This window comes from Pongo abelii, chromosome Y (genome assembly GCF_028885655.2).
Source record: "Pongo abelii isolate AG06213 chromosome Y, NHGRI_mPonAbe1-v2.0_pri, whole genome shotgun sequence".
NCBI lineage: Eukaryota > Metazoa > Chordata > Mammalia > Primates > Hominidae > Pongo > Pongo abelii.
The window spans coordinates 1,849,376-1,868,993 of record NC_072009.2 but is presented as its reverse complement, the minus strand read 5'-3'; the positions used below and the strand labels follow the sequence as shown (position 1 = coordinate 1,868,993).

General features: G+C 46.7%; 1 long non-coding RNA gene across 1 annotated transcript in view; it reads left to right on the top strand.

Moving 5' to 3' along the window:
* Nucleotides 1-6,502: 6,502 nt before the first annotated feature.
* The window catches only part of LOC129053390 (uncharacterized), a 33,398-nt gene continuing 20,282 nt past the window's right edge, over nt 6,503-19,618 (top strand). The window contains exon 1 of the long non-coding RNA XR_008518270.1: nt 6,503-6,985. This is a non-coding gene — a long non-coding RNA (uncharacterized LOC129053390). The remainder of the gene's footprint in view (nt 6,986-19,618) is intronic.

The window sequence follows — 19,618 nt, the reverse complement described above, 5'->3', positions numbered from 1 at the left end:
AACAAATTGGTAGTCACTTGTTACACCAACCACAGGAAATGTATACAGCTTCTGATACTTCTGAAAGCCTCACACGGCCAAAGGGTACATCCTTGGTACAGAGGCTCACTCTTACTCACCAGCTAGGCAAGGAAGGCTCAATCTTGTGTCTGGTGTTAGAGAGATAGGTGTTGGGTTTTCAAATTTCAACATGGAGAAATGAGTCATTTGCAATGCTTTTGAGGAAGTACTGCGTATACCCTACGAGCCTGCACTCCTTATGTGTGAGACTGATGACCATTGGTTGGCTTATTATCCATTCCCCTAAGTGAAAAAATTCCACTGACTATTCAAATCCAACATTAGCTCCGGGCATGCTTGTACCTTAGAATCATAACCAGCTGCAATTCCAGGATGGAGTTCAAACTAATTGCGGGGGCATGTGCTTCTTACATAACTGCTAGATTGTTCCCAGATGGGTAAGGTTGCCCTGATAAGCAACTTAAATGAAAATAATAAACGTATTGTTTGGCCTCTTTAAAAAACATCAGTCATCCACCGGGAATGGGTTTGTCACCACAGATGGTGATTTTCCTTGCTAGATAACCAGGATGCCTGGATTTCTGTTGTTCCTTTACAGAAAACCAGGAATTCTATGTCATGGACCCACTAGACAGGGGACCTTCCTTGGTACAGAAGGATAAGAAATGTGGATTTGTTCCCTGAGATATTCACATTAGATGCTCACTACATCATCAGTGTAAGGTCAGCCGAGAGAAAGGATGAGGAGACCTAAAATCAGGCAAGCAAGCTTTACTGACCTGCTTGGCTGCTCCACCACAGTTCGAGGAGGCAGCCCCACTTACAGACTATAGCAGGGTTTTATAGGGCCAGAACCAGGTCGGGGTGGGGGAGCTGAGTCGAGGGTGCAGGAGGACTGGGTTGGGGTGGGGGAGCTGAGTAGAGGGTACAGGTGTCTTGACCGCATCCTGGAGATGTTTTTTGCCAGGTTTGTTATGCGAGGTTCACAGACCTGCTAGCCATATCCTGTAACTGTCTGGACAGACAGTTACTGGAGGGGGTCAGTGAAGGGGGGCATTTGTCTTTAGCCCTGGGGGAGCTGTGCAGAGAGTGCAAGGGACTGTATTGTAAGGCCTGTGGAAGGGGAAGGGAATGGTCTGGTCGGGGTAACCCTAACAATCGGTATGCTTCTGTTTCGGGCAGAGCTCAGACCTCAGACCTCAACACACAGGACTCTCAATGCAGAGAGAATGAGCTCAAGCCCCTTCTGCAGAAAGATGCAGTCTCTGTGCAGAATGTCTGCTTAGATCTTAGGACCCTTCATAGGAAAACCATGAATGATACAACCAGGCTAACAGGTCAGGAAACAGCCTCCAGGAAGGAGAGCCTGCCAGAGGTTACAAGGACAGTGAAACTTGCAGGATACACGCGCGATATTGACCTCCCTAGTGTTGCTGGACTCATGGTGCTGCAGGGAGATGTGAAGCCCAATGGTGAGAACCTGCAACAAGATTTATGGTGCGGGGGTCTGTCCCGCAGACCCTGACCAAGTGACAGATGAATAAAGTACACTGACACACAGCTATTCTGCTTTGCCAGTTTGGCTGAGTGTCCTAGCCACTTAGTAGCAGCCGTGGCTTCCATCAGTCAGCAAGACTTGCATTTATTCAGTAAAGACTAATTGACAAAGGTCGTGAGTCAACACCACTAGAGGGAAATTGACATTGTGGACTTCCCTAAGTAGAAAGCAATTAAGCACCTGCAATAGATCAAAGGTTAGTTTTAGGACCACATGAGTAAACAAGTTAGTTAGATAAACTCCCCACATTCCTTTGCTTCTACTCTAATTTATTTAACTAAAGGGAAGGGGACTAGGCTGCCTTCAGCCAGGTTTATTACTGAAGTTATGCAAACTCTCAGGCCTTCCCAGAGGGTTTGTGGCTATTATAACTAAAATTTTCCCCACCAGCCTGACTAAACCCCCACATCTGGACCTGTAGAGGCCCCAACATCATATCTGCCAAGCTTCCCATGGGGCTTAGGTCTCTGTGTGAAGATGATGTAGATGGTCCCATGAGGTGGCTGTGTGTTGAAACAGCCCATTGCAGGTTATGACATTGATCAGTTTTCCAGGCCTGCTGTAACAAGTGACCACAACTAGGGGCCTCAAGACAAAAGGAATTATTTCTCCTCTCCCAGCTCTGGAGACCAGAAGATTGAAATCAAGGTGTCTCAGGGCTCTGCTCCATCCGGAGGCTCTAGGGAAGGATCCGTTTCTGCCTCTCTTAGTTCCTGGGGGCTCCAGGCATCCCTTTGGCTTGTAGTTGCATCACTCTGGTGTCACATGCCTGTAATCCCAGCTACTTGGGAGGCTGAGACAGGAGAATTGCTTGAATCCAGGAGGTGGAGGTTGCGGTGAGCTGAGATCACGCCATTGCAATCCAGCCTGGGCAACAAGAGTGAAACTCTGTCTCAAAAAAAAAAAAATTCTTATTTCCAAATAAAGTCTCATTCCCAGGCTCTGGGTATTATGATACAGACAGATCTTTCTGGGAGACCACAGTTCAGCCCACTACAATTGTGTCCAGTTCCATCCAGAGGCTCTAGGAGAGGATCCTTCCTGCCTCTCCCAGCTCCTGGGGGCTCCAGGCATCCCTGGGCTTGTGGCCACATCACTGCAGTCTCTGCCTCTGTCTCCACATGGCCTTCTCCTCTGTGTCTGTGTGTCTTCTTCTGTCTCTTAGAAGGACACCTGTCATTGGAATTAGGGCCCACCCTACTCCAGAATGATCTCATCTCAAGGTTTTTAACTCATTGCATCTTCAAAGATCCTTATTTCCAGCCAGTCACAGTGGCTCACACCTGTAATCTCAGCACTTTGGGAGGGCGAGGTGGGCAAATCACCTGAGGTCAGGAGTTCGACACCAGCCTGACCAACATGGAGAAACCCCATCTCTACCCCATCATTACAAAATTTTGTAACCTCATCATTACAGAATTTTGTAATTTTGTAAAAATATAAAATTAGCTGGACATGGTGTCACATGCCTGTAATCATGGCTACTTGGGAGGCTGAGACAGGAGAACTGCTTGAACTCAGGAAGTGGAGGTTGCGGTGAGCCGAGATCATGCCATTGCAGTCCAGCCTGGGCAACAAGAGTGAAACTCTGTCTCAAAAAAAAAAATCCTTATTTCCAAATGAAGTCTCATTCCCAGGCTCTGGGTATTATGATATGGAGAGATCTTTTTGGGAGACCACAGTTCAGTCCACTACAATTGTGTCCAGTTCCATCCAGAGGCTCTAGGAGAGGATCCTTCCTGCCTCTCTCAGCTCCTGGGGGCTCCAGGCATCCCTGGGCTTTGTGGTTGCATCGCTGCAGTCTCTGCCTCTGTCTCCACGTGGCCTTCTCCTCTGTGTCTGTGTGTCGTCTTCTGTCTCTTAGGACACCTGTCATTGGATTTAGGGCCCACCCTACTCCAGAATGATCTCATCTCAAGATCTTTAACTCATTGCAATTTCAAAGATCCTTATTTCCAAATAAGATCTCATTCCCAGGCTCTGGGTGTTAGGATATAGACAGATCTTTTTGGGAGACCACAGTTCAGCCCACTACAATTGTGTCCAGTTCCATCAAGAGGCTCTAACCTCCCATCTCCTGGGGACTCCAGACATTACTTGGGCTTGTGGCCACATCACTCCAGTCTCTGCCTCTGTCTCCGCATGGCCTTCTCCTCTGTGTCTGTGTGTCTTCTGTCTCTTAGAAGGACACCTCTCGGCTGGGCGCGGTGGCTCACACCTGTAATCCCAGCACTTTGGGAGGCTGAGGCGGGCGGATCATGAGGTCAGGAGATCGAGGCCATCCTGGCTAACATGGTGAAACCCTGTCTCTACTGAAAATACAAAAAATTAGCCAGGTGTGGTGGTGGGCACCTGTAGCCCCAGCTACTCAGGAGGCTGAGGCAGGAGAATGGTGTGAACCCGGGAGGCGGAGCTTGCAGTGAGCCGAGATAGCACCATTGCAGTCCGGCCTGGGCGAAAGAGTGAGACTCCATCTCAAAAAAAAAAAAAAAAAAAAAAAAAAAGAAGGACATCTGTCATTGGATTTAGGGCACACCCTACTCCAGGATGATCTCATCTCAAAATCTTTAACTCATTGCATCTTCAAAGATCCGTATTTCCATATAAGGTCTCATTCCCAGGCTCTGGATATTAGGATATAGACAGATCTTTTTGGGAGACCACAGTTCAGTCCACTACAATTGTGTCCAGTTCCCTCCAGAGGCTCTAGGAGAGGATCTTTTCTGCCTCTTCCAGCTCCTGGGGGTTCCAGGCATCCCTGGGCTTTTGGCCGCATCACTGCAGTCTCTGCCTCCATCTCCACGTGGCCTTCTCCCTGTATCTGTGTCTCTTCCTGTTTCTAATAAGGACACTTGATATTGGATTTATGGCCCACCTGGATAATCCAGATGATCTCATTTCAAGATCCTTTACTCAATGACACCTGCCAAGACCCTTTCTGTGAATAAGATCCCATTCACGGATACCAGGGATTAGGCCTTGCTCATATCTTTTTGGGAGACACTATTCAATCTACTATTGGCCACAGGAACCAGATGCCATGAGAGTGTGGAAAATATTATTTCCATTTCTAGAGACCTGGAAAGCCACGGAGGTGGATAGCTTCTGTTATCTATACCACAAGTTTCATGAGTCTGCACCCTGTGTAACACACAGGGTCCCTGCGCACGAAAGGGTGCCATATTGGTTTAACTGTCTGCTGCCCCCACCTGGAAATTGTTAATTAGGTTTGAATAAGGAGTACGTCTTCTCATTTTGCACTGAGCTTGCAATTGGTGTAGCCATCTCTGCTCATGCCTCTTGCCTCTTCAAGGACACGCAGCAGGTCTGAAACTGGACATCCCTATTCCCCAGTGAGCCTTGTGTAGAACCATTGGTGAGCTCAGGCCTCTCACTATCTGTGACGGTCTCCCCAAATATCCAGGAAAGCTAGTGGGCTTTTGATGCTCACTGGGCCAACCTCTGAAAATGACTGACGGTCAGCCCTGTCCCCAAGAAAGTTCTGCAGTTAATTCTTCTAGTCATCAGCATTTGTTTTGAATTCCCCAAGTTTTTTTGCTTTCTTTTCCTTACTTTCTATTTTTCTTTCTCCTTTCTTTTCTTTTTCTTTTGCTTTCTTCCTTTCTTTCTCTCCTTCCTTCTTTCATTCTTTTTCTTTTCCTTCCTCATTTTTTCTTCTCTTTCTCTCTTTTTCTCCCTTTCTTTCTCCCTTTCTCTCCTTCCTTCCTCCCTCTCTTCCTTCCTTCTTTCCTTCCCTTCCTTCTTTTCTTCCTTCTTTCCTTCCTTTATCTCCCTCCCTCCCTTCCTTCCTTCATCTCTCCCTCCCTCCCTTCCTTATTTCCTTCCGTTATCCCTCCCTCCCTTCCTTATTTCCTTCCATTATCCCTTCCTCCCTCTCTTCCTTCCTCCCTCCCTTTCTCTCTCTTTCCTTCCTTTTTCTTTCTCTTTCTTTCTTTCTTTCATTTCTCTCTTTCTTTCTCTCCTTCTCTCTTTCTTCTTTCTCTGTTTCTTTCTTTCCTTTTTTTCTTTCTTTCTTTCTTTCTTTTTTTTTTTCTTTCAACAGGGTCTCACTCTGTTACCCAGGCTGGAGTGCAGTGGTGCAGTCTCCGCTCACTGCAGCCTCGACCGTCTAGGCTCAAGCAGCTCTCCTGCCTCAGCCTCTCAAGTAGCTGGGACCAGAGGCATGCACCACCACATCTGACTATCTGTATTTTTTTTTATAGAGACACGGTTTTGCCATGTTGCCCAGGCTGGTCTTGAACTCCTGAGCTCAAAGGGATCCACCTGCCTTGGCCTCCCAAAGTGCTGGGATGACAGGCATGAGCCATTGCACCCGGCCCCAGGTCATGTTTTTTTGTTGTTCAGCCAAGTTTGAGATTCCCTGAGCCAGGCAAATGTCAACTGCAGTTTCCAGCTCTCGGCATCAACACCTCTGGCATCTTTCATGCAGGATCATTTCAAACACCTTGTACTGCCCAGAGGTTCTGCTAAGCCGTGGAGCCCAGACAGATGTGTTTCTGAATGGGAATGACTTCCTCCATTAAACCAGGATCCTGGCATGCGTTCCTCTGAAAAGTGTTTCCAAACAGCCAGGACTATGCACCAAATCTTCAGTTCTAAAAATATTTCCACCTCTGTACAGTTGCACATCATCCAAGAGCCTTTTGCAGCTTGAAGCTCTTGCAAGAAGTGCCAGCTGCTCTTTTTTTTTTTAATTTTTAATTTTATTTATATTTTTAGAGGATTCTCACTGTTTCGCCCAGGCTGGAGTGCAGTGGCACGATCTCGGCTCACTGCAACCTTTGCCTCCCAGGTTCAAGTGATTCTGTTGCCTCAGCCTCCCAAGTAGCTGGGATTACAGGCGCCCACCCCCACACCCAGCTAGTTTTTTTTTTTTTTTTTTTTTTTTTTGTATTTTTAGTAGAGACGGAGTTTCGCCTTGTTGGCCAGGCTGGTCTCGAACTCCTGGCCTCAAGTGATCACCCCGTCTCTGCCTCTCAAAGTGCTGGGATTACAGGAGTGAGCCACCACGCCCGGCCGCAGCTGCTCTTAATCATCCTCATAAAGGTAGTTCCAAGTACAGGCTCTGCATGGGGTGATAGGATGTCTCCTATCTCCTAAAGCTGACAATTTATATCGCTGACTGAACAAGCACTCTGGAAAATGACAGATACCGCATTCCCCAGGCTGAGCAGATGAGCTCTGAGAGCAATTTCAATCTTGTACAACTCCAGCCTCAGACTATTCCTCTGTGTTTCATGGTAACCCTTATGTGACCGTTCCTCTGAGGGAAACCAAGAGCGTGATTCTGGAGAAGTTCGCCTGTGTTCCTTGACATCTGATTGTGCAATTTCCTGGAGCCTGGAGACTCTTCCCAGCAGGCAGAGAAACTGCGTGGATTGCTGGGTGAGTAGAGCTGAATCCAAGGTGTGGCCAGAGCTCTTGGGATCCTGGGTTTGAGCTTGAAGCTGATGTCATGTGTGCCATTAGGGCTCTGTATGAACCAGAAGGAATGAGTTTCTTTTCTTTGGCAAACCTTGATTCAGTAGTTGGACCTAGGGTGCATGGATTTCCCAGTGAAGGTACTCTTTTATGCCCTTTCAGTAGCGTGAATAGGTTTTATTCAGGTCCAGCAATGGATGGGACCATCTCATTCATCCATCCATTCATCCATCCATCCATCCATCCATCCATCCATGTAGTCATGTTTTCAGTAAATAAGTGTTAAGTGTTATACCCAAATACTGGGACTCAAAATCGGTAGAACAGGGCTTGTGTCCTAAAGGAGCTGGAGGCTGTAGTCAACAGAGGAAGTCCCCAAAGATAGCAGGTCCTAACAGCCTGGAAACTGGCAGTATTGTCTCATGTAGTCACAGGGACTTTTAGCAGGAATGTGTGCAGTCAACAAAGGCTGGTGTGGGACTTTTAGCAGGAACATGTGCAGTCAGCAAAGGCTGGTGGGGGACATTTAGCAGGAACTTGTGCAGTCAACAAAGGCTGGTGTGTGGGGAACACATCACAGTCTAGATGTGTGTCTGGACGCCACCTTGATTTTGAGAGTGTCTTTGTCATGAACATGTGGTATCTCTCATCTTGGCTGTTAGGAGAAACTGTCATAGAAGGGACACCCCACATTTTCAAAGGCAGGACAGGTTGGGGGGCTGGACCGCAGACGTCAGAACTGATCCCCAGATCACAGAAGGTGCATCAGACCCATTTCTCCATTTGGGCTGGAACTGGGGAGGTAGCAAGTCTTGCATCAGATGCCGTAGTTAAGCCATTGCGTCTCTATCTTTCCAACTCCTCATCTATGCACGACCAGGCTAACAGCCGTCCCCTCTGCACCCAGTTTTGCTGAGAGCAAAGCAAGACTGATGCATTCTGTCAGAGCAATGCTCAGAACTAAATAAATGCCAGCCATGGTTTGGTGGTGGTGCTCTGGTGTCATTTGTCATTAAAGCAGAAAACTCAGTTGAGGTTGTATTTTCTGCTGTTTGGGCGCCATTAATCCAGGCATTGGGGAGAATATCTGTACGTAGAAAAAAGCTTTGGAATTCTGGCCTCTGAAGCTGTCTTTGTGAAGCACCGTCTCGGATTCAGGAATAGACATTTTACTAATCATTGTGTTTATCGCTTACTTATCATTTTTAGTTATTGCTGTTTTATCCTCTTATAATTCTTTGCCTTCATTCTGGAATATGTTGTCTATTTTCTTGCCTTGACACGTGCCATCCTTTTTTGTTTGTTTGTTTTCTTCCTTCTAATCATAACAAATGTATTGTGAACTCCTTTTTGTCCTGACCCCTGGGGCTGCATTTCATAGACTTAGAATGAAGTCGTTGTTTTCATTTTCCCTGATTTGACCAATGAGTGAAGAGGGTATTTTAATATTTCCAAAGGCATAGAATTGAAATTAGTGATTTTTTTTTGCCTATTTATTTTTTATTTATTTATTTTTTTTGAGACGGAGTCTTGCTCTCTCCCCAAAGCTGGAATGCAATGGCACGATCTCGGCTCACTGCAAGCTCCGCCTCTGGGTTCATGCCATTCTCCTGCCTCAGCCTCCCGAGTAGCTGGGACTACAGGCACCCGCCAACACGCCTGGCTAGTTTTTTTTGTATTTTTAGTAGAGACGGGGTTTTACCGTGTTAGCCAGGATGGACACGATCTCCTGGTTTTATAGACTTATGGTTTTATAGACTTATGTTTCTATAAATTGAAATTTCTATAAATTGAAATTTTAATCATGTTATGTAATGTATTTATCCTGTCTTTTGTAGAGAGAGTTTTGGAAATCTCTGTCACTCTCTGCTTTAGATATTTCAGGGCTGCAATACTAGAGACCTACAGGTTCATGATTATACTGTCTTCTTGGTGTAATGCTTCTTTTATTAGTTTGTTATTTTATTATTATTACTGTAAAAGATTTAGCATCCCAGCTACTTGGGAGGCTGAGGCAGGAGAATCGCTTGAACCTGGGAGGCAGAGGTTGCAGTGGGCTGAGATCACACCACTGCACTCCAGCCTGGGCGACAAGAGCGAAACTCTGTCTCAAAAAAAAAAAAAAAAAAGATTTAGCTTTGGTTCTTTGATGTTCTATCCTTAACTATCTTTTATCTGATATTTACCATCAGATAGTTCACACATCCACTGACAATTAGATATTAATTTAACATCTTTTTATATCATCTCCTATTTTTAATTGACTACTGCTATCGACCGAACATTGGTGTCCTTCCAAATTCCTTTGTAGAAATTGTCACCCCCCCAAGAGGATGGTGTTAGGAAGTGGCGGCTTTGCGAGATGATGATGTCATGGGGGTACAGCCTCATGAGGGATGGAGCCTCATGCATGGGATTCCTGCCCTTATAAAAGGATGATGAGCTCAGAGCGAGTTCACTCTCCCACTGCCTTGTGAGCACACAAGAAAAACGCGGCCAACTGTTCACAATAGCAAAGACTTGGAACCAACCCAAATGCCCATCAATGATAGACTGGATAAAGAAAATGTGGCACATATACACTGTGGAATACTATGCAGCCATAAAAAAGAATGAGTTCATGTCCTTTGCAGGGACAGGGATGAAGCTGGAAACCATCATTCTCAGCAAACTAACACAAGAACAGAAAACCAAACACCACATGTTCTCACTTATAAGTGGGAGTTGAACAATGAGAATACATGGACACAAGGAGGGGAACATCACACACCAGGGCCTGTCAGGGGTTGGGGGGCTAGGAGAGGGAGAGCATTAGGAGAAATACCTAATGTAGATGACAGGTTGATGGGTGCAGCAAACCACCATGGCACGTGGATACCTACGTAACAAACCTGCACGTTCTGCACATATACCCCAGAACTTAAAAAGTATAATTAAAAAAAAAATTAAAAACAAAAAGAAAAAGGTGGCCAAGAAGAGAGTTCTCACCAGGAACCAACCATACTGGCACCCTTGTCTCAGATCTCCAGCCTCCAGAAGTGGGATACAGGAATGTTAACAGTTTAAGCTTCCGACTCTATGGTGTTTTATCCCAGCAGCCTGAACTAACACAGAAATTGTATGCAAAGATGTGTAAACTCACATGCAGTTGTAAGAGGTAGTACAGAGTCATCCCATGTACCTTTACCGAGCTTCCTACAATTAGAACATCTTGCAAAACTCCAGTAAATCGCTCAACCAGATATGGACATTGATACAATCTGACCTGCTTTTTCAGATTTTCTTTTTTTTTTTTTTTCTTCAGACGGAGTCTCACTCTGTCGCCAAGCTGGAGTGTGGTGGTGAGATCTCGGCTCACTGCAACCTCCGCCTCCCAGGTTCAAGCGATTCTCTTACCTCAGCCTCCTGAGTAGCTGGGACTACAGGTGAGCCCCACCACGCCCGGCTAATTTTTGTATTTTTAGTAGAGATGGGGTTTCACCATGTTGGCCAGGATGATCTTGATCTCTTGACATTGTGATCCGCCTGCCTCGGCCTCCCAAAGTGCTGGGGAATACAGGCATGAGCCACCACACCCAGCCGCCTTTTCAGATTTTCTGTTTTATTTGTATATGGTTGTGGGTGTGTTTGCAAGTATTTCATCCTATGCAATTAAAAAAAAAATTTTGCACTTTGGGGAGACCGAGGTGGGCGAATCACAAGGTCTGGAGTTCGAGACCAGCCTGACCAACGTGGTGGAACCCTGTCTCTACTAAAAATAGAAAAATTAGTGGAGCATACTGGCAGGCGTCTGTAATCCCAGCTACGTGGCAGGCTGAGGCAGGAAAATCACTTGAACCCGGGAGGTGGAGGTTGCAGTGAGCCAAGGTCACGCCTTTGCACTCCAGCCTGGGCGACAGAGAAAGACTCAGTTTCAACCCAAAAAAGAAAAGTTGAATTATTTTTAAAAATTGTTGTGGGTCCATAGTAGGTGTATATATTTATACTTACATGAGATGTTTTGATACAGGCATGCAATGTGTAATAAGCACATCATGGAGAATGGGGTGTCCATCCCCTCAAGCATTTATCCTTGCAGTTACAAAGGGGGTTGGAGTGGGGAAGGTGAGGATGGTTAATAGGTACAAAAAATGGAAAGAATAAATAAGACATAGCACAATAGGGTGACTATTGTCAACCAACACACACACACACACACACAGAGTTCCTGCATCAATGGATGAATGAAGATTTTTTTTTTTTGAGATGGAGTCTCCCTCTGTTTCCCAGGCTGGAGAGCAGAGGCGCAATCTCAGCTCACTGCAACCTCCACCTCCCCAGTTCAAACGATTCTCCTGCCTCAGCCTCCTGAGTAGCTGGGATTACAGGCACCCGCCACCACTCCTGGCTAATTTTTGTATTTTTAGTAGAGACGTGGTTTCATCATGTTGGTCAGGCTGGCCTCGAGCTCCTGACCTCACGTGATCTGCCTGCCTCGGCCTCCCAAACTGCCGGGATTACAGGCATGAGCCACCGCGCCTGGCCGATGTTTTTGTTCCATTTGTTCAGTTTCTCTTCCTGATTGTTCTTTCATCTACTTCCCTTTCCACTGGTTCCCTTTAATTTACTCCCAAACTAACTTCCCCCCCACCAAGATAACCAACATCAACACCATCCTTCCCCACAAGAAAGGACCTTGACTTTTGCCACTCCCACACCACATAGTTTTGTTTTCTGCAATTTCAGCACTGGAGTATTTGGGAGGAGGTGGCTGCAGAGCACAGCAACAATCCTTATACGATCTGTATTCTTTTCTTTCTTTCTTTCTTTCTTTCTTTCTTTCTTTCCTTCTTTCCTTCCTTCCTTTCTTTCTTTCCTTTCTTTCTTTCCTTTCTTTTCTTTTCTTTCTTTTCCTTCCTTCCTTCCCTTTTCTTTTCTTTTTTTTCTTTCCTTTCTTTCTTTCCTTTTTGCTTTTCCTTTCCTTTCTTTTCTTTTCTTTTTCTTTTTTTTTTGAAGGAGTCTCACCCTGTCTCCCAAGCTGGAGTGCAGTGGCGCGATCTCAGCTCACTGCAAGCTCCACCTCCCGGGTTCAAGCAATTCTTCTGTCTCAGCCTCCCGAGTAGCTGGGACTACAGGCACCCGCCACCACTCCTGGCTGATTTTTGTATTTTTAGTAGACAGGTGGTTTCCGCATGTTGGCCAGGCTGATCTCGAACTCCTGACCTCAGGTGACCCACCTGCCTCAGCCTCCCAAAGTGCTGGGATTACAGGCATGAGCTACTGTGCCCAGCCCATGGGGTCTGCATTCCATTTTGCTGTTTCCTTACTGGGATGGTTACTATTGAGTGTCAACTTGACTGAATTGAAGCAAAGTATTGATCATAGCTGTTCCTGTGAGGTTGTTGATAAAGGAGATTAACATGTGAGTCAGTGGACTGGGAGAGGCGTACCCACCCTCAATCTGGACAGGCATCATTTGATCGGCTGCCAGCACAGCTAGGATAAAAGCAGGCAGAGGGCCGGGCACGGTGGCTCACACCTGTCATCCCAGCACTTTAGGAGGCCGAGGCGGGCTCACACCTGTCATCCCAGCACTTTAGGAGGCCGAGGCGGGCTCACACCTGTCATCCCAGCACTTTAGGAGGCCGAGGCAGGCGGATCACCTGAGGTCGGGAGTTCGAGAGCAGCCTGAGCGACATGGTAAAACCTTGTCTCTAGTAAAAATATAAAACTTAGCCAGGTGTGGTGGCACATGCCTGTAATCCCAGCTACTCAGGAGGCTGAGGCAGGAGAATTGCTTCAACCTGGGAGGCGGAGGTTGCAGTAAACCGAGGTCACACCACTGCACTCCAGCCTGGGCAACAGAGCGAGACTCCGTCTCAAAAAAATAAAACAAAAGCAGTGAGAGGAACGTGGAAGGACTAGACTGGCCGAGTCTTCTGGCCTCTGTCTTTTTCTCTTGCTGGATCCTCCCTACCCTGAAACACACTGGACCCCAAATTCTTCAGCATTTAGACTCTTGGACTGACACCAGTGATTTGCCAGGTGCTCTCGGGCCTTTGGCCACAGACTGAAGGCTGCGCTGTCGGCTTCCCTTCCTTTGAGGTTTCGGGACTGGGACTTGCTTCCTGGCTCCTCACCTTGCAGACAGGCTATTGTGGGATTTCACCTGGTGATCGTATGAGTCAATTTTCCTAATAAACTCCTCTTCCTATATTCATCCACCCTATCAGTCCTGTCCCTCTAGAGAACCCTGATGAATACACGTACCTGCCACTGCTTCCTGAGTCCCCTTGCACCCTGCAGGTCATTTTCCATCTGCTTCCTTTTCTGTGCACTGCAGACATTGCCCTTTTTTTTCCTTGTGTTCAAGAGGATGCTGAGAAATCAGAAGAGGGTGGCATAGGCTCCTTAGAGGCATCGAATTTTCTCTCAGCGAGTCTGTCTCCACCCTCACTGCTGCCGTAGCCGAGCTGCAGACACGACAGTCAATCATGGTTCAGCCTCTTCAACGCCCATCACAAGCGTCCTCTTCTGACCACTGCCCACTGACACTCAGGCTCACGTCTGGCAGCAGCCCCCAAATCCTCCAGGCCACCGGGGGCTGAAAGCAGTTTTTACCACTGCAAAAACTCCTTCTGATTCACTATCCCAGGGTTGTCTTAGCAAATGACTACAGACAGGGGGGTTTTTAACAACAGGAACTTCTCCTCTCTCAGTCCTGGAGACCAGGAGTATGAGATCAAGGTGTCTCTAGGCATTAAGGCACAGACATGCATGCTGCCTCTGGAGGCTCTAGGGGAGGGTCCTTTCTGCCTCTCCCAGCTCCTGGGGGCTCCAGGTGTCCCTGAGCTTGTGGCCGCATCACTCCAGTTTCTGCTTCCATCTCCACGTGGCATCCTCCTCTGTGTCTGTGTCTCCTCTTCTGTCTATTAGAATGACCCTTGTCATTAGATTTAGGGTCCACCCAGATAATTCAGAATGATTATCTTGATATCCTTCATTTAACTATATCTGCAAAGACCCCTTTTCCAAACAGGTCCCATGCACAGGTTCTGGGGATTAGGACATGAACCCCTCTTTTGGGGTGATCACAGTTCAACCCACTCCAGGTATATCCAGTTCCCTCTGGAGGCTCTAGGGGAGGGTCCTTCCTGCCTCTCCCAGCTCCTGGGGGCTTCAGGCATCCCTGGGCTTGTGGCCACATCACTCCAGTCTCTGCCTCCATCTCCATGTGGCCTTCTCCTCGTCTCCTCTTCTGTCTCTTAGAAGGACCCTTGTCATTACATTTAGGGTCCACCCAGATAATTCAGAACGCTGCATCACTGCAGTCTCTGCCTCCATCTTGGTGTATACCTGTCTTCTGCCTTCTGTGTGTCTGTATCTAAATCTTTTCATTTGAGAGACAGAAAGAAAGAGAGAGACAGATCTAAGAATGAAAGCTTTGATATCAAACCAATACCAGTGGCTACTCCAAGATAAAGAGTAGCATCGAGACAGTGATTAGAGCTGGTAATTAATCAAAGACGACTATGATGTCAGATCAATATGATTGAACTGAACCTCCCACTGCTGCACAAATCATGTAGAAAGAATGCTTTGCAGTCTCAAAACGCTTTTAGCTCTGTTCTTACACTGAGTCTTATAACCCTATACAGACCCATTGAACAGAATATATAAGACTTTTATTTTTTACAGTAATTGCATATTCAGACAATCCTTAGTGCAAAGAGGTTTTGCATTTTTTTTTTCTTTTTGGGGCATGCAGTAAAGAAACAGTGCACTCTCTGTATAATTGAACCAGACAGGTAGATCACCTGATGTCAGGAGTTCGAGACACGCTTGGCCAACAAGGTGAAACCCTGTCTCTACTAAAAATACAAAAATTAGCCCAGCATGGTGGCACACGCCTGTAATCCCAGCTACTCCGGAGGCTGAGGCAGGAGAATCTCTTGAACTTGAGAGGTGGAGGTTGCAGTGAGCCGAGATCACGACACTGCACTCCAGCCTGGGTGACAGAACAAGACTCCATCTCAAAATAATAATAATAATAAAGGCCGGGCGTGGTGGCTCACGCCTGTAATCCCAACAGTTTGGAAGGCTGAGGCAGGCAGATCACGAGGTCAGGAGATCGAGACCATCCTGGCTAACACGGTGAAACCCCGTCTCCAGTAAAAAACACAAAAAATTAGCCGGGCATGGTGGCAGGCGCCTGTAGTCCCAGCTACTCGGGAGGCTGGGGCAGGAGAATGGTGTGAACCCGGGAGGCAGAGCTTGCAGTGAGCAGAGATTGCACCACTGCACTCCAGCCTGGGCAACAGAGCGAGACTCCATCTCAAAAAAATAAATACATAAATAAAATAATAATAAAGTAAAAGTCTCTGGCATCGTAGGAGGAACATGTGATTTGTGTAGGAAAATAAAACAACAACAGAAGCTTGTCTATGGCTGACGGCATGATAAAAGTTCGGATATCTGTCCTGGCTCCAATCTCGTGTTCAGTTGTCATCCTCAAAGCTGGGAGCCTGGTGAGAGATGTTTGGATCTGAGAGGCAGATCCCTCATGGTTTGGTGCTGGTCTTGCGGTAGTTAGTCAGTCCTCTCGGGATGTGGTTGTTTAAAGGCTGGGAGCATGGTGGTTTACGCCTGTAACCCCAGCACTTTGGGAGGCTGAGGCAGGCGGATCACCTGAGGTCAGGAGTTTGAGACCAGCCTGACCAACATGGTGAAACCCCGTCTCTACTAAAAATACAAAAATCAGCTGGGCATGGTGGCAGGTGCCTGTAATCCCAGCACTTTGGGAGGCCGAGGCAGGCGGATCACCTGAGGTCAGAAGTTTGAGACCAGCCTGGCCAACATGGTGAAACACCGTCTCTACCAAAAATACAAAAATTAGCCCGGCGTGGTGGCTGGCGCCTGTAATCCCAACTACTTGGGAGGCTGAGGCAGGAGAATCGCTTGAATCCGAGAGGCAGAGGTTGCAGTGAGCCGAGATTGCTCCACTGCATTCAAGCCTGGGCAACAGAGTGAGACTCCATCTCATAAATAAATAAAAATAAAATAAAGTGTGTAGCACCTCTCCCCCATATCCAGCTTCCACACTCACCACGTGACGTGCCTTCTCCCACGTTGCCTTCCGCCATGACTGTAAGCTTCCTCTTACCTCACCAGAGGCTGAACACATGCTGGCACCATGCTTCCTATACAGCCTGCAGAACTATCAGCCAAGCCAATGAAACCTCTTTTCTTTATAAATTAGCCTCACGGGGTAGGTTGCCTGAGCTCAGGAGTTCAAGACCAGCCTGGACAACATGGTGAAACTATGTCTCTACTAAAAATATGAAAAATTAGCTGGGCATGGTGGCGGGTACCTGCAATCGCAGCTACTCGGGAGGCTGAGGCAGGAGAATCGCTTATACCCAGGAGGCGGAAGTTGCAGTGAACCGAGATCGCATCACTGCACTCCAGCCTGGGTGACAGAGCAGGACTCCATCTCCAAAAAATAAAAAACAAATTACCCAGCCTCAGATATTTCTTTATAGCGATACAAGAATGGCATATTACACTGTGTAACTTTGTCAAGCTCCTCCAGGAGCCTGAGTCTCTGATTCTGTTCAATGAATCTTCATAGGTGTGTTAAGACTTGGGCCGGGCATGGTGGCTCATGCCTGTCATCCCAGCACTTTGGGAGACTGAGGTGGGTGGATCACCCAAAGTCAGGAGTTGGAGACCATCCTGGCCAACATGGTGAAACTCCGTCTCTACTAAAAATACGAAAAATTAGCTGGGCATGGTGGCGGGCGCCTGTAATCTCCGCTACTCGGGAGGCCGAGGCAGGAGAATCGCTTGAACCTGGGAAACGGAGGTTGCAGTGAGCCAAGATTGTGCCATTGCACTCCAGCCTAGGCGACAGAGCAAGACTCTCTCTCCAAAAAATTAAAAATAAATTACCTAGCCTCGGATATTTCTTTATAGCAATGCAAGAATGGACTAATACATTGTGTCACTTTGTCAAGCTTTTCCAGGAGCCCGAATCTCCGGTTCTGTTCAATGAATCTTTATAGGTTTATAAGACTCAGTGACAGAAAGGTCCTAAAAGGGTTTTCAGGCTGCAAAGGATGTTTTCTATGTGAGTTTGGCTGCAGTGGGAGGTTTGGTTCAATGAAATTGTCCTGATGATCTGGTGTTTTTTCTCGATATGTGGTGAGGGGGCGCTGGCTGTTCTCTGCAGGAACATATGGGAAGTTGGGGGTGGGTGGGTTGCTGGGTGGGCAAAAGAATCAAGTGCCTCCACTGGCATTTGGTTGGGGGAAGCCTGGGACTTCAACTCGTCGCAGAGTACAGGGCAATGCTACCTAGCAGAGAGCACACCCACGACCCACATGACTCGTGAGTGTGTAACCCAGATGGCCACAAAGACAAAAAACCTGTTTACAATTCACCTGAGCCTAGCACTTAACTCGGCTTACACATAAATACAAGGGATTGATTTTCTAGTCAAAAAACACAGCGTTAACAGAGACGATTGGACTGGCTGCGTTTCATCACCATTTGGGGAAATCAGACGTCAGGAGAGGACTCATGGCGTTCGAGTTACCAGGACACCAGGCCTGGGCGGCCTGTGATTGCCGTCGGCCACCCAGTCGTGTAATGGGTTAGATGATGGTCGTGTCATCTTGTGGATTCAACACATAGAGGCACGCATATTACTGCCTCGTTATTTCCAGGGTAGAGGTAGGCCTGAAAGTTGAGATGTACCAACGCATATTGCTTTATTTTTTATTTATTTATTTATTTTTTGAGACGGAGTTTTGCTCTTGTTGCCCAGGCTGGAGTGCGATAGCACAGTCTCGGCTCACCGCAACCTCTGCTTCCCGAGTTCAGGTGATTCTCCTGCCTCAGCCTCCTGAGTAGCTGAGATTACAGGCGCCCACCACCACGCCTGGCTAATTTTATATACATACATACATACATATATATATACACACATACATACATATATATATACACACACACATACATATATATATACACATACATATATATACACACACACACACATACATACACATATATATATATATTTTTTTTTTTTTTTTTTTTTTTTTTAAGTAGATACAGGGTTTCACCATGTTGGTCAGGCTGGTCTCGAACTCCCGACCACAGGTGATCCACCTGCCTCGGCCTCCCAAACTGCTGGGATTACAGGCGTGAGCCACCGTGCCCTGCCACATATTCCTTTATTATAATTTGCATTATGTGGATATTAGTATATTATTAAATTTTCTTATGGTGATAGTAAGGATTATTTCATTTTTAGAAGAGTAAAGCGGGAATTAAAAATACGTTTTGGGGCCTTGCACAGTGGCTCACACCTGTAATCCCAGCACTTTGGGAGGCCGTGGTGGGTGGATCACTGAGTCTAGGAATTTGAGACCACTCTGGACATCATGGTGAAACCTCGTCTCTACTGAAAATATAAGAATTAGCCAGGTATGGTGGTGCACACCTGTAGTCCCAGCTACTTGGGGGGCTGAGGCAGGAGAATTGCTTGAATCCGGGAGGTGGAGGTTGCAGTGAGCCGAGATCGCACCACTGCACTCCGGCCTGGGTGACAGAGTGACACCGTCTCAAAAAAAAAAAAATATATATATATATATATATATATGTATATACAATATGTGTGTATATATGTATATACAATATGTGTGTATATATACATATTGTATACATATGTACCTGTGTGTGTGTGTGTATATGTATACATATATAGGCCAGACTCAGTAGCTTATACCTGTAATCCCAGTGCTTCAGGAGGCTGAGGTGGGAGGATTGCTTGAGGCCAGGAGTTTGAGATCAGCCTGGGCAGCATAGCAAGATCCCATCTCTACAAAACATAAAAATAGTTGGCTGGATGTGAAGATGTGCACCTATAATCCCGGCTACTCAGGAGGCTGAGGTGGGAGGATCGTTTGAGCTCAGGAAGTGGAGGCTGCAGTGAGCTATGATCATGCCATTGCACTCCAGCCTGGTCCACAGAGCAAGAACTGGTCTCTAAAAAAACAATGCATCATCGTACATCCATGCGATGGAATATTACTTAGCCATAAAAAAAGGAATGAAATGTGGATACATGCCACAACACGGATGAACCTCAGAAAGTATTATCGTAAGTGAAAGAAGCCAGATGCAATAGGTCACCTGTATGATTCCAGGTCTGTAAAGTAGCCAGAATAGTTCAGTTCAAAGAGACAGAAACTAGATTAGTGGTCGCTGTGGAATAGGGCCCGGGGGATGGGAGTGGCTGTCGTTGTGTATGGCGTTTCTTTTGGGGTGATGAAAATGTTTTGGAACTCAAGAGTGATGATGGTTGCCCAACATAGTGAACATCCTGAATGTCACAGAATTGTACACATGAAATGGTTAATTTTTTTCTTTTCTTTTTTTGAGACAGAGTCTTGGTATGTCACCAGGCCTGGAGTGCAGAGGCACGATCTCGGCTCACTGCAACCTCCACCTCCCGGGTTCAAGTGATTCCCCTCCCTCAGCCTCCCGAGTAGCTAGGATTACAGGCACGCACCACCACACCCGGCTAATTTTTTTTTTTTTTGTATTTTA